The sequence below is a fragment of the Oenanthe melanoleuca genome, chromosome 27 (assembly GCF_029582105.1).
Source record: "Oenanthe melanoleuca isolate GR-GAL-2019-014 chromosome 27, OMel1.0, whole genome shotgun sequence".
Taxonomy (NCBI): domain Eukaryota; kingdom Metazoa; phylum Chordata; class Aves; order Passeriformes; family Muscicapidae; genus Oenanthe; species Oenanthe melanoleuca.
In genome coordinates this window covers 6,256,660-6,267,412 of record NC_079360.1, presented here as the reverse complement: position 1 = coordinate 6,267,412, position 10,753 = coordinate 6,256,660, and the positions used below count along the sequence as shown (strand labels likewise).

Here is a 10,753-nt window from a genome sequence, read left to right as displayed (position 1 = left end):
ACACCAAGATGCTGACTGGATTGCTGGTTTCAGGGGGTACCTTACACTATTTAGGTAATTTAAAAATATGTTTATATTAGCTTTAACAGGCAATACAGCATTTCCTGTGTGTTCCTTGTGCCTCTGGTCTTCAATTGTATGTGATGATCAGTAAAAAATACTGGTTTCCAGGTATTATTCCCAGGAGTCTCATTTGTTAAGAACCAGTGGAAGTCAGCGAGGGACCTGGAGCACACGGGCACTAGGGTCATCATCGTGCTCCCACCACATCATGACACGCTAGCACCCAAACATCCCCCGGCAGCCCTGGCCGAGGAGTGCCTGCAGGAACAGGTTCTGCGCCCAGAGGCAGCTCTGGTGCCTTGGCCGTGCGCACGTGCTGCCAGAGCCAGGAGCTGCCAGCGGCCTGCTCCTGGCCTGGGGAGCTGCCTGGGAGCGTTTCCTGCTCCCTCCCACCCTCCCTGCAGCTCACAGAATCATACAACGGTTTGGGTTGGATGCGACCTTTAAGACCACCCAGATTGAAGCCATTTCCCCTTGTCCTGTCACTCCACGCCCTTGTAAATAGTCTCTCTTCAGCTTTCTTGTAGACTGCCTTCAGATACTGGAAGGTCACAATTAGGTCACCCCTGATTTCTTCTCCAGGCGGAACAAGCCCTATTCTCTCAGCCTCTCCTCACAGCAGAGCTGCTCCAGCCCTCTCTCTAATCACATTGCCGCCTCCTCGGGACTCCAACAACTCCGTGACCTTGCTACGCTGGGATCCCGGGCCTGGAGGCAGCTCTGCGGGAGGGGGTCTCACCTGCGAGGGGCAGAGCGGCCCTGGGCCCGCTGCCCACAGGGGTGCGGAGGCAACCCAGGATAAGATCAGCTTTCCGTGCTGCGAGTGCACACGGCTCGGGCGCGTCCCGCTCCTTAGCCAGAGCCACCGCCGCGTTTCCCCCTCCCCGGCGGATCCCGCCCGGCTGCCGCCGCTCCCGCATTGCCCCGGCACTGTCCCCCGGCACCCCGCCCGCCTCCCCCCACAGCGGCTCTGGCTCTCCGGGCGCAGGCGCTGCTGTCCTGCTCCCGCCCGGGGCTCAGTGCGGTAGGGTGTCGGCGAGGTGCGTCCTCCTCCGTTTTCTTCAGCTGCGCCAGGTACGGCCGGAGAGGAAGGGGTGGGGAGGAAAAAGAAAGGAAGGAAAGGCAATGCGTGCAGCGCGGACCCGCTCTGGAGGAGCGCGGCGCGCCGGTTCTGTGTAGCTGTGCCCTCGTCATGAGGCCGCGCGTGGCCGCGCCCCTCCGTGCGCTCACGGGGGGTGGTGGGTAGGGAGCCCCGGGAGCGCGCGCGCCCGCGCGCCCCTTCCCCGCCCCGCCCTCCGCGGGCTCCCGTGAGGCGGCGGCGAGCTCGGAGTGACCGAGCGAAGGCACCGAGGCAGGGAAGAGGAAAGGGCCCGAGGAGGAGCGGCGGCCCCCGGGGAGGCCGCGGCGCGCAAGGACGGACGGACGGGCGGGCGGAGGGGGCGCTGCAGCGGGCGGGCGGCGAAGGAGCCGCTGAGGAGGGGCGAGCCCGGCCGCCCCCCGCCCCCTCGCCTTCGAGCGCGCGCTCGCCGCGGCGGCGGCGGCGGTGGCGGCGGCTCCCGGCGATGCGGTGAGAGGGAGGCGCAGCCGCTGTGCCCGGGGCCGCCGGCAGCCTCCGCGCCAGGTAAGCACCAGCAGAGCGCGAGGGCCCAGATGGGGGTGGGACACGACGTGGATAGACCGTGGGGGGACAACGCCCGGCGCTGTGTCGCGGCGGGGGAGGGGGAGATCGCGACCCCCGGCACGCCCCTCCCGCGGGCGGGGACGGGGCTGAACGCAGCGACAGGGCTAGGTGCGGGCTTCTTCCCCGCGGTTCCCCGGGCAGGGGGAGCCGGCGCTGTCGGTGCCTCGTTAATTTCACTGGGATGCGGCGGCGCGCGCGCCAGGAAAAGGCGGGGTCGGCGCGAGCGGCGAATTTCCTAACATTATATTTTTTCGATGAGTAATTGACTATTTTGTTTAAAAAGAAATCGACTGGTGTTTGAAAAGAAAGCGGCGTGCAGGGGTAGGTGTTCAGCGTTTATTCCGCCCTGCGGAATGCCGGTCCATCCCCTCGGGCCCGCCGGAGGCCGTGCAGGGAGGCTGGAGGGAGGGAGGCAGTGCAGGGAGGCCCGGCCGTTCTTCCCACGCCGTGTGGAGCGGGCGCTGCCGCAGGTACCGCACGCGTGATGCGAACCCACACCGCCCTGTCCCCCGCTGCTGCGGGCACTGGCAGGGCTAAACCCCCTCCCTCTGCGCCCTCGGAGGGCTGAGTAAGGCGCGTGGAGTCTAATGACACACTCTGTCTCTCCGTTACGGGCGTGGGTTGCTTGGTGGGGGCTAAAATGCAAAAAAGCAATGCGAGATGATGAGGCAGACGGCGCTCAGATGGGCGTTTTGGAAGAGAAAGGCAGATTCTCATCCCCGTTTGCATTGGGAAGTTTCGGAGCTAGTGTTGGCGAGCTGGTTTAGACAATGATGAGCCAGTGTGGGTTTTAGGCTTTTATGAGGGTGAAAATAGTGCACGGAAAATGAAGTGTCTGGAGAATTTAAATAAATGATGGAGGCTAATTAGCACTGCTGGGGAGTGCAGCATAGCTACGATAAAGGAGCGAAGGCAAATCAATGTTGTATTGGGAGGAGAAGAAGAAATACGGCCAACGTGCTGTGGAGAGCAACAACATGGCGAGGAGACCCTGCCAGAGGCAATGCTCAGGCTGGAGCGTGGAAGGATTCCTGCAGAATGCTGAAGGCTGGGTGTTGTCTCTTTGCCTTATTTAATCCTCAGAACTTAATTTCCAAACCTGCACCTGGAAACATCCATTCCTAAGGCGTGAATTGAAAAGGAAAAAGGAGGTAGTGTCATAAGTGCCTTTTGGTGAGAATGTTTTGAAGAGGCTTTGCTGGCTACAGTTGCATGGGGCTTTTTACTGCATGGTGAGAGACACCTTATAGATTATGGGCTGTTGGTGTGGAGGAATGCTTACCTAGGAAATGCATGATAGACCTGTGGTTGAATGAAGGAAATACAATATATTGCCACTTGTCGTAATCAAAATCTCTTCTTTTTTTGGCCCTGCATACAAACTGTTGGTGGAAAGAGAGCAGTAATGCTTAGGCAAAGACTATCTTAGCCAGTTTGAGGTCTGTGGCTTTTATGACTCTTGGGCTTCTAAGAAAATAAACTGCTTAGAGTTGTGCTTTTTTTTTTTTGTAGTGACTCTTCCTAAGGGCATCCTGTATAGTGAAAGACTCTGTACTCCAAATTTACCCCAGTTTTGTTGGGGTGGCAGGATCATATCCTGTTTGGATCTCTGCTGTGGCCTTAGAATATTGGAGCACACAGGCCTGCAGTGTAGACTTGTAATTACTGTGTGAATTACTGGTTATGTATTCAGGGTAGCTGGATGACTAATATAATTTCATAAAATAAACTCCTTATCAGTACTGATTGCCTTTTAGCAATTCCTCTCGTTCTCATCTTTCTGTCTTTTCCATTGGTTTTCCCATGATCCTGTGTGAGCTTCTGGATTGTTTTAAATTAAAGGTTACATACACTAGATTTATTTTCAGTTAAACCTTTAGAAATACCAGTGATATATATGTTGATGTTGAGAAATCCATGAGGATACCTGTTATGTGCAGGTAATTTTTATATATGACGAATTTTTTGATACATTACAGACAAGCATCCCTAACTTCTTGCTTGCAAATTCTCACTTATTAATGACCATAAATGCAAATGGTTTAAGGCCCCAATATGTATTATGCACACTGTACTCTGAGTTTTGCAGGTGTAGGTTTGTATATGTTTTTTATATGTGTGTTTAAGAACACTTTGATGTCAGGCTGCTTTTGTGGCACATTGAAGTTATACTATGTGTTCATTAGTTTATAATCTTGTATTTTGTTTAATTTCAGGATGCTTGCTAAAATTCATGGTAGTATATAATACTTTTTTGTTAACTTGCGAAAGGAAAACAAGAAGGAAGGAGGAGAAGGAAGCCAGAGAACTAAAACAGCCCATTGGTACATTAAAAACAAAAAAACTGGACCTGTGACCCACCCCCCCCCCAAATTGGTGCATGGTTTTTCTCATTAGAAAAAGAGAAGAATTATGTCCTTCCTTGTGTTTCATCAAGATTTGCCTTTTCTAGAGGTGGTTAAACATGAGATCAGCTGAGAGCCTGGAATCCCATGTTTTGCACTATTAAAAAAATCATACGCTTTGAAATTTTTTCAAAAGCAAAATCCTTATTTCTTGTCTCTTTGATGTATGAGCATTGATTCTTTCAACTTTTGCGGATGAATTTTCTTTAGAGTACAACAGCTATTTCCTTGACAAGGTAATTTCCTTTGACATCCAGACAAGCAAATGGCTTTGAGTGTTGTTTCTTGCTGCGGTTAGGCAGATGTTAAGAAGTGGTGCCGAATCCGTAACCTCTCATCCCCGTTCTCCCACCCGCAGTGTTGTGGACACTCTGTCATGTGCTGCGTTGAACTTTTGAGCAGCTGTTGTGTGAAAGACAAGTATTTATTTTGTGGAGTTCATTTATTGCTGGATCAACAAACTGAACTTGACCTGTGGAACATAAAAGCGACAGGAGGAGGATGCAGGAGCAGGAGATAGAGTGGCTGGGTTTGTCCTTTATGGCAGTTGTTAGCTCTTTGAGTGGTTGATGCCAGTTGGGAGCTTGTGTCTGGCGTATTGCACAAAGCCTTGAATCGGCACCTTTGGTGTGCAGGAAGTGAGTGGTTTATGTTTAGCACTCCACAAATATTGGCAGTCTTGCAGCCTTTGTTACGTCATTAGTTATAACCCTCGCAGTCAGCCTGATCGGGAATTTCAGGTTGTCTTGTGTTTTGTTTCCAATGTGATAAATATGTGCCCACCTCTAGGAATTCTTTCAGCATTCATAGGACATGTGAAGCTCTGTGGTGACACAGGACATGGTGACATTGCCAGTAAGGGCTTTGGGAAGTTACCATGGTCGTCAGTGGTAACAGAACTGAGCCCACTGCTTGTTTTTGACTCTTGTAGTTCAAGTCTTCAACCAAAACTCGTCCCTGTGTGAGCTACTGCGAAGAAAATTACCAGTCCAGAATGGCACCTTCATTTTAAATTGAAGGTGGAGAACATGCTTGTTGCCCTCACTGGAGATGAATTAGTGTTTGGAGCTCACTGCACCTGCAAATACTTGATCCAGTGAACTGAGTAATTTGTCTCTGGTTTATTTGCCAGCTGGATTTTATGAGCTTGAAAAAAATGAAATTCTAATTATGTTACTTAGAATGGTTCCAGTCCCATTATTGTATGGGGCTAAAATGCAGTTGCTTGTTTTAAATTAATTTTAAAAGTGATTACTTTAAGTACAAACTCTACATTGCTTAGAGGAAATAGTACTTGTTTTGTGGGCTTGCATTAGAATGGGAGAAACTGGGAATTTAGAGCCTGGCCTTGAAATTATCCCTTGTGAAGTTGTCCCATCTCAGGGTTCCTGAGGTGTCTACTTCAGCAGCCTGTGATGAAAGGATCTAGTTTAGCAAGGATGCTAAACAAATTGCAGAGGAACTTAGCTTGGAATTGCCTGTGGGATTCTGATGAGAGAGCAGAAGTCACTTTACTAGGTTGTACATAAAAATGCTCTGTGTTCTGGGTGCTGTGGTAATGGGACTATGGTGTTTCAGCTCCTCAGGAAGAGAAATCTTTGATTAATCTGTTGAGTTCCCTGAGCAGCCTGGCTTTCTTCCCGGGTAGCATTTATTCCCTGTCTTTCCAAAATTCATCAAATAACAGAACTTATACTGAGAAACACTATCTTGCAAAATACTCTGTAAGAGAACATTATTAGTAATGATAAAACATAAAAAGTACCTAGCGCTTATTTGGCTCAACTTTGGGTTTGTGCCATGTTGTGTCATTATTTGATTTGAAGGAATCATTACTTACTCATGGCTTTTATAAAATATATGTAGTAGTTGGGTTTATATGTATTCTGCATAAAGCAAACTTTGATATCAAAGTTTTGTTTCCTCAGTAATTTTCATAAAATTTTGGTGAAGTTTTTTCCTGCTCTGAGTGGAGGACATTTTTACCAAAAATGATACTTCTTTTGAACTTAAAATTTGAGTAGCTTCCAACCCCCCCGCTTCCTTTCCCATTTGTCCTATTGCGTTGTAAAGATGTGGATTATTTTGCTTTACTGATGAAGTAGTAATGAAGTAGGAATCCTCAAGAGCCAGTTTGGCAGAGGCACATGTAGATACTTGAGGAGCACACAGGATCCCGGTGAGTTCGTGTTACTGTTCCGATATGGGCAGGTCTCTGCACGCCACCGCAGCTCCGGTGCCGCTGAGAAGCGATGTTGGGTGAGCTAATGGCAGGGAAGTAATCTGGGAGAGTGCTGTTGTCTCTTGGACTGGCATCACTAATGGAGAGCATGATGAATCATGCATGTTGACATTTCAGCTCTTAGCAGTATTTGTTATTTGTTTGTCCTTTATGAGAAGTACGTATTTGTGACCAAAGGAGCATCTTCCTGAGCAGACCGGGAGCTCTGCGGGGTGTGGGCGGGCTTGCTGTTAGTTTTACTGTTTGGCTGCGGAGGGGTTTGTTGTAAGAGATCTTTCAGACATGTAATTTTGGAGTCTTGGAGCAACTTGTTGCTCATTAGTTGTTCACTTGTACATGAGAAAGAATCAAGTGATATGTCCGGAGTGGAGGTCCTGGGGTAGATGAATGATCCTTTCTTGCACCACAAGCAGTTCCATTCACGGTGCCCCATTTCACAGAAGTTACTGAAAAGTCATCTGATGAGCATTTGTGACCTTACTGTGCTGATCAAAGTGGCGCAACTCAAAGCTGTGTTTGTTCCTCACTGCACTGCAAGCGTGTCTATCATTATCTCGCCCTTCCCAGAGCTTGGAACAAGCCTTGCTGCACTTTCCTAAAGTTTTTAATTTGTAAATTTGTGATCATTTCTTTTAGAGTAGGTTGCATGTGAGGCAGCAGAGGTATGCTTGTCGTTTGAAATTACTTGTCTTTACATCCGGATTTCCATATGTTCTGGTTTTCTGCCATTGGAATTAGCTGACTTGGTTTTCAGAGATCAGATTTGCAGATTTCCCTTTGCAGCTTTCCAGTGTGTAATAGTTGAAGCTCACATCACACGACTAATGAAATTCAGCTGACTGCTTGAATTACATCTTTTAACCTCATCTGCAGGGAATATTTTTAAGATTAAAATATAGAATAGCTTGACAGTTGGGGAAAAATTCCCAAATAACAATGAATAGGGTAAATGCATCACTTTTCTCTGAATTCCTCACTTTATTGATGAATATTCAGTTGTCTTATTTTTACTTACATCAGCTGTAATTGCTAATTATGGTTGAATTGTAGTGATCTCAAATTTAAAATTTGTAATGGTTTCATAAATGAAAGAAGTATTTTGGATAGGTGAATCATTACTTGCAATGCAAGCCACACCAAGTATTTTTTCTTAAATAAGTGTGAGAAAAGAGATGGTTAATTTGTATTTTATGGTGGAGAGCTTCTTGTTTACTTACTTCCCATTTAAATATTTTGGGTATTTATTTGATTTTCCCCTTCATGCCTGTATGATTTCCATGGCAGGTATAATAATATTTGACAGATTGCTGCTATTTTTCCATATTCAGATTATTTAAGCAAAATGCTTTTATAAAGTAATCAGTAGGAAATACCTACTGCTGCAATTTATATTTTTTATATGCCTTAATGAGTAATTCTTGTCTATGGGTGTGAAAGGTTTCCTATTTTTTGTGTTCTCTTCAGGTGGCTTCCTTAAAAATTTGTGTTTCCTTCGTAATTTGGATGAGAACCTTGATGAGCACATATGAAACAGAGAAGCCATCAGTGCATATGAAAAATACCAGAATTAAAGACAGTGGAAAATATCTTTCAGAATGGGAGTTTGAATCTTTGTGGCATTGGTGGTTCAGAAAGCAGTTGTGCATTGCCTCTAGTGGGCTGAAAAGCATTAACTAATATTCTTGGAAGTGTCTTGATGTCTTTAATGTGGAAATGATTATGGTCTGTTCTGTTCCTGCCAGTCACCATGTTGGTAATCTGAACTTCTCTGGATGTGAATCTTCTGTCCTTGAGTTGTGGAGTGTGAAGCTCAGTTGGGTCGGATCCTGTGGTCAGTGTTTTAACTGTTGACTTAAATATTGGTAGCAATATAAATACTGTATTGATGGGCTCTGGTGCCATGCTCAGCATTTCCAGCAGGCTGCCTCTCGCTGTGGTTATGAAATACTATTTCCAATGAAGTCAAGGAGAAAATACAAGGAAAACTGGGAGAAGACACTGGAGAGACACAAATATGAATTGATTCCTGATCCTGTATTTGGAGCTGTAAGTGTTGGAGGATTTAGATTCTTTCTGCATTTGTTAGAGGGACTGTTGCTTGTTGGCTTTATTGTTTTAGAGAAGCACAAAAAGAAACACAAAAGGAAAAAAGAGGGCTTATCTTTCACTGCTCTTTGAGGAAGTTTTGCCTGCCCTGTCCCATCATCCAGCTGGTGATTCCTGCTGAAAGCAGCTGGTTTGTTGGCTGTGCTGAGCCAGATGTCTGGGTGTAAGGTAAAAAAATGATCCCATTTCCTCCTGGTGTTCTTGCCCTGAAATTGCTCACTGGTAGAGCTTATCAAGTGGAGTTAATAATCCTATTTTGTCCCACCAGTCTGGCACAGGAGATTCTGGTGCAGCCTTTTTCCATCAATAAAAGTGGGCTTCTGCTATTTTAACTTCTTGGGTTGGATCTCCTAAAGATATAAGAAAGTGAAGAGATATAAGAAAGTGAAGGAACAATGTACAGCCAGAGTGTGCTGAGCAGTGAAGTGTGCATATTCTTGTGGTTGGTCCTTTTATTTACCTCATTAATAAGAGATGATTTTCCCTTTTGCCTTATCTTCCATTGTCTCATGTAGGATTATTCACTGTCTAGAAATTATTTTTGATAGTAGGGTGCCCTTAATGTTCCAGATAGCAGTGTGAAGAAGCCTAGTAAGAAGAAAATAATGGTGTACAAAGTGCTTTTGTAGAAGTGAGTTCCATGTTTTTAGTGCTGAGAGGTATCAGTGGGAAAGCCTGTATGTTCTGCAGTTCACCAGGACTGTGGGATGGCAGTATTTATTTATTTATTTATTTATTTATTTATTTATTTATTTAGGGTGCTTGGAATTTGAAATTGGCCAAAAAAGTGTTTTCTTTTCAAGCCTAAGACCCCTGTGCTACTCTTGTTTCTCCAGGCTCCTTCAGAGCAGGCACATTGCAGGTTCCCTGTCTCAGCTCTGCTCTATATGTCTGAGTGGCTGAGCAGAAGACCTGGGAGCAGAAGGGGTCAGTGACTGAGCAGATAATTGGAATGGCCTTAGCCAGCCTGTTCCTGCAAGTACTCTAGAGGAAAGTCTTCAGCTAAGGGCACTTTAGCAGGCAAACAGGTAAACAACTTTCTATCCTTCAGAGATTTTGTGGAATAGAATATGGAAGGGTTCTGAGAGAGGGAAAACCAAAATAAAATAGTGAAGATAGATTTTTAGAAATCAGTGATGCTTGGAGAAGAGATACAAAAGGGTGTGTGTGTGTGTAACTTTCATGAGAGTTGTTAAACTGAGCCTGAGTGGAGAGGTGCAAATGCAAGTGGATAGTGTGATTTGAATTATCAAAATAAATGCTTGTGCCTGCAGATTTTGCTGGTTTATCCCAGCTTGCAGGCCCTGGTGTTCTTAATGAGACTTTATTTTTAAGGATATTTGCAAAATTATCCGGGTTATGATAGGTATTCTCTGTGTGTCGCTGTGTGCTGCTTGATCTGTTGCTTTGTGTATAAGTTGGGGTCTAATGCTAGTTATCTTTCCTGGCAGCTTTTGCAGTTCTATATAATCTTTGTTTAATAGATCATTTATATTTTATGGAGGGACAAATTCCCCATTTTCTTACTTAGTGGGCTTTTCTCCTCTTACTCAAATGATTTTCCTATTTAATTTTCAGTGTAAGATTTGATTAGAGGACTGCAACTCAGTTTCCTCCTGCTTTACACAGTTGTTAGGATGAGATACTCAGCTTCACAGGTAGAACTTCTGTGTTTGATTGAAATCTTTCTGAGCAGCTTTTCATTGGCACCAGCCTTTGGTTAATACCTGCATGGGGACCATAACATCCCTTGTTTTCTTGCCTTCAGGAGTGGGGATTTAGTGTAACAGGCACCATGAAAGAAAGGACTATTGTTCTTTGAAGGCTGAAACTGTAATGGAGCTACAAGTGCCCACTCGCTTTCTCTTCAGACTGGTAATATCATCTCTGTCTTGATTTAGAGCAAATGAAGAAGTGGTGATGCTGACAGCCGGCAGTGCTGCTCCACCTCCTCAGCAGAGGTGGAAAGGACCATCTGGCACTGTGTGGGTAGCAGTTATCCCAAAAAGTAATAACAGTGGGAGTTCTTGCCAGTTACAAGTTGTGATCACAGGCCAAATGGTGTCATTCTAAATCAGTGTACGTTTTTAAAGAGAAAGAGATGCAAATATTTATTTTTGCCAGCTTGAGAAGTATTTTCAGTTATGGGGGGCTCTGCTGGGGTTTTAGTCGCTGGCATTTGAGAGAAGGTGTGAGGGGGGTAAGTCAGGAGTATGGCTGTGATGCCTGCTAGACCAGCTCTTAGGCACTAAAAAA

At 45.9% G+C, this 10,753-nt stretch overlaps 1 protein-coding gene across 7 annotated transcripts in view; it reads left to right on the top strand.

Moving 5' to 3' along the window:
* The first annotated feature begins 1,305 nt into the window (after positions 1 to 1,305).
* Positions 1,306 to 10,753, top strand: part of TANC2 (tetratricopeptide repeat, ankyrin repeat and coiled-coil containing 2) — a 160,174-nt gene continuing 150,726 nt past the window's right edge. For all 7 annotated transcript variants that reach the window (XM_056512115.1, XM_056512113.1, XM_056512112.1 and 4 more), the window contains exon 1: positions 1,306 to 1,684. The gene's annotated coding sequence lies outside the window, so the exon portion shown is untranslated. The remainder of the gene's footprint in view (positions 1,685 to 10,753) is intronic.